This window comes from Mus pahari, chromosome 2 (genome assembly GCF_900095145.1).
Source record: "Mus pahari chromosome 2, PAHARI_EIJ_v1.1, whole genome shotgun sequence".
Taxonomy (NCBI): Eukaryota; Metazoa; Chordata; class Mammalia; order Rodentia; family Muridae; genus Mus; species Mus pahari.
The window spans coordinates 13,944,034-13,948,630 of record NC_034591.1 but is presented as its reverse complement, the minus strand read 5'-3'; the positions used below and the strand labels follow the sequence as shown (position 1 = coordinate 13,948,630).

General features: G+C 37.0%; 1 pseudogene; it reads right to left on the bottom strand.

Annotated features, from left to right (window-relative positions):
• Positions 1–3,720: 3,720 nt before the first annotated feature.
• Positions 3,721–4,027, bottom strand: LOC110316159 (annotated as a pseudogene).
• Positions 4,028–4,597: the final 570 nt, after the last annotated feature.

The window sequence follows — 4,597 nt, the reverse complement described above, 5'->3', positions numbered from 1 at the left end:
AAAGTATAAATGTATTTATGCATGTATCATAAATCCAGGATGTTTCTTAAATTTCATTTTTTAAAATTTCTATTTCATTGTTTGTTCTCTAAATTGCATTTCCATATGTCTCCTGTCCTAAATGCCTTAGGTACAAACAGATGCATTTTTATATATAAGCATCTATATCTTCCTTTATAATTAGAGAAATTTTTATTTTACCTGAAGCCCACATGTGATAAGATACATTTGATATCCTGGCATACTTGCTTATAAATATTTCTAAAATACAAATCATCTCAAATCACCAGGATCAGAATTAGATTTGAAAACGCTTTCAATAATGTGTTCAAAATGAGGTAGAAAATTATAATTGAATTCACAAGAGGACTTGAAATTAGATGTAAATTTGTAATATTGGATTGTATTAGATATGAATTAGTATAAGGTTTGCATTCAGAAAAGTATGCTATGTTGACGTCTGAGAACCATTTTGCTAGAAAGTTTGAACAGGCCTTACACCTTAAACCCTAATCCTTACTCTATCACATAAATGTCTTTGAGTAATCTGTCCATTTTTAGGTAAAAATGTTAAACACATTAAATACAGAGTAACTAAGATTTATATTTTACTCACAGGTGAAACAAAAATAAAATTTGTTGACCATGACCATTTATGATTGTTGACTTGGCATTGAGAGGGTAGAAAGGATTACCACAAGTTTTAGGCCAACCTGGTCTACAAAGAAGGTTCCAGACAAGTCAGAAAGATCTTGATGAGAAAATAAGTATAATTTTTTATGAGTGCCAAGAAATATTTCTTAACAGTCGACTATTTTAAGACCTTAGAAACTAACCTACAAAATACTGGATTTAGATGTTAAGCCTAGCAGCAATCTATACATTCAGCATGCTATAATAAAGACATCTCATTTGGAACTGACATTGGTAGTATCCTCAAAAATATCTTTGAGATTTTGCAAATCAGTTCTATGCATGAAAAAGTAAATGTTTTCCAAAGAAGATTATCGTTTTAAATGAGGTGTGTAAAAATGTTTTAGTATGTAAAAGTTACTATAATGATCTCATTCTCACTAATATAATTCATGAAATGAAGTATGAAGTCTGCTGCAGGAGCTATCCATGAAAAATTCAGTTCTCAAGTAAAAGAAAAATGAGTAAGTATTGACATTCATCACTGCCATAAAAATATAGTCAGCCAAATTCACTGGTTTGAATTAAGCAGCATTCTGTGGTCAAGGAATCTTTAGACAGCTCTATTAGCTTCATGGACTCTAGACTCCACTTTCCTCTCCTTTGTGGATAGTACTTCTGCTGAGAATAGAAATAGTTCATGCAAAGTCCTCACTTTGGTTCTCATCCCAACAGAGATAGGCATGGAGCTTGAATGGAGGCCGTGAAACCCAAACTCAACAGGATGTGAGTGATTTTTTTTCTTGTCTTAAACAGACTCCTCTTTTGTTCCTTTCTATTTCTCTATCTCTCAATGGACGCTCAAGAAGGAGCTGTGGTGTGGTCTTGATGTTATACAAGCATGAAGATAAAATCTGGTCTAGAAGAGGGAGGAAAATGAAAGACAGAGGGACCCAGATTCTCATTCTCCATTCTTTATGTTTAGAAGATAATTATTATAAAGTTAAGCTGCAGAGCTGGACTTCTATTTCATGAGCATAAATGCATTACAGTCATGTCCATCAAAGCAGGAAGCAGCCATTTGAGTGAATTGGTTTGAAGGGTGCACAGGCGCCTAACAGTGTCCATGAAATTGCAGAAAAATATTTAGAGTGATTTGATTTATTTTGGTATAGGTGACCCTTTATGATATTTTAATTACTAGAGTAAATTTTATTATGTCATTTTTAATAATGCAGAAATCATTTTCTGATATACGTATACCCCATTAGTATCGTATAATGCTGGTTTATTTTAAACAATATGATGAGCAATTGGATTTTCGTTTGCTCTTTTTCTTTATCAGCTGACAAATTATCTCATAGAGTCAAACTTTGTCCTTTATTCTGCTTTCTGGTTATTAAGAACCATTTTTCTGCACACACCATAAATTAGGGAAAAGGAAGTAATATAACTACTTCACGAATAAGAAACTTAAGTCCCTAGGTTGAATTCTTTGTTCAGTGTCATTGCCGACGCAATTTTTTATCTTTTAATTTTTGCATTAAAGAATGAACATTGCCACTTTAATTAAATGTTGTAGGTCTATCCCTAGAATGCCCTTCCTCAGCTATCCTTTACATCAAAGAATAAAATTCACTAAGTCAAAGCAATTCTCAAAAAGAAGGAATGTAGCTGCCACTGGCATTTGAAACTGTTTCTACAGGTTCCATGTTCTGGGAGACCTTTTCATACTTCTCAGATGTGAGCAGTGGAGAGGTGGCTCCGGCAGCAGTTCACATCACGTGCCCAACACAGAGAGCACATTTTGATAAGCAAAATTGGAGTAGCCATTATTTCCTGAGATAAATTTGCTTTAAATGAAGAATACTGTTTTCTGAGGTTTTATTATTCTCTCTCTACTCACCGACACCAGACACTGGGATAATTCAATTGTCTGTAAAACAACATGAGGTTTGGGGAAAGTGGTCCATGAGAACAGGCAATGTGGAGACAACAGAAGGCAACATTTGGCACTTATGGAAGAGTAGTACATACTCCTTAACGAGAAAGGAAGAAAAGAATGAAAAAGGTTTAAATCAGAAAGCCCAAAATAATCTAAATAGGCCACCATGCTAGAAACTGTGAGCTAGCCAAACAATAGACCAAGACTTCCTTCTGTGACATAGCCAGAAAAGCCCTGGATCTGAAAGCAACGTAAAACAAACAAACAAAAACAACAACAAAAACTTCACATGTATTTACTGGTGTGATACAACTTGGAATTATTAAATTCCCATAGATAAAAATTAATTAGAATACCGAAGATACAATTTGTAAAACACATGAAACTCAAGAAGAACGAAGACCAAAATGTGGACACTTCACCCCTTCTTAGAATTGGGAACAAAACACCCATGGAAGGAGTTACAGAGACAAACTTTGGAGCTGAGATGAAAGGATGGACCATCCAGAAGCTGCCCCACCCAGGGATCCATCTCATAACCAGCCACCAAACGCAGACTCTATTGCATACGCCAGCAAGACTTTGCTGAAAGGACCCTGATACAGCTGTCTCTTGTGAGGCTATGCCAGTGCCTGGCAAAAACCGAAGTGGATGCTCACAATCAGCTATTGGATGGAACACAGGGCCCCCAAAAGAGGAGCTAGAGGAAGTACCCAAGATGCTGAAGGGATCTGTAACCCTATAGGTGGAACAAAAATATGAACTAACCAGTACCCCCAGAGCTCATGTCTCTAGCTGCATATGTAGCAGAAGATGATCTAGTCAGCCATCATTGGGAAGAGAGGCCCCTTGGTCTTGCAAACTTTATATGACCCAGCACAAGGAAACACCAGAGCCAAGAAGTGGGAGTGGGTGGGTAGGGGAGCAGGGTAGGGGGAGGGTATAGGGGACTTTGGGGATAGCATTTGAAATGTAAATGAAGTAAGTACCTAATAAAAATATTGGGGGAAAAAAAAAGAAAACTAAAAAAAAAATTTACTTTTGAACATTTGCTTTACTACTTTTTTTTAACACCAACAAACTTTGTAACTAACTGCCTGATGCTAACCTGACCTGTTGTCAAGTCTTTCACCACTGGCCATTCAATCTGTTGGTAACATTGTTTGGTCTTCTGTCATCCTCAGGTAAGGCCTACTGCCCACCCCTTTCTGTAGGATCTGGGCAAACCGAACGGTGAAAGCAATCCACACAGCTAGAGAGGCAATTTGCAGTGCGGGAATCTAGTCAGTTTCCTGGCTTCTCCATGCACTTGTCTCAATATAGTTTCACGAAGTGATGCACCTGCGCAGTGAACTGTGCCTTCTGCTGCTCGAGCACCACCAGGCGTTGTAACTCAGCTTCACCAAGCTCTGCCAATATCAGCGTCAGGCGCTTCGCTATGGTACGCATGCGTGGTCCTGAAAGCAACTTTTGCTCTTTATCATCAACTCTAAGATACTCAGGGGCTTCTATCAATGATGAGACACATCTGCAGAAACTCATATTCCTTCCACAGGATCACATGATCCTTGTCCAAGGGTGAACACACAGAAAGAACATTGTTCAAGCAAACCATACCAATCCTGACCAGAGAGGACAGAAAGAAACTGACTCTCAGGAGAGAGGGCCCAAGTACTTTAATGCATTTTTTGAAATTATTATAAATTATTTTACAACATCCACAGCAAATGAAACTAATTAAAAGTATTTTGTAATACACATGTCCCCAGAAATATTTTGTGAAGTTAAAAGGAAAAAATGGTCTTGCCAAAATTTTCACTGCAAATTATGAATGCTATTTAAAAGATAAGAAAACAACAGCAGCAGCAAAAACAACTAAAACAAAAACAGCAAACAACAACAACAAATAAAGAGAAGATATGACGATGTTTTCAAAGTTAAATCTTTAGAGATAATTGTCTTGGCACAGCTGCAGTTCCAGTTCGTGAAGGCTAATGCCAGAGTTTGATGAATTCCAGG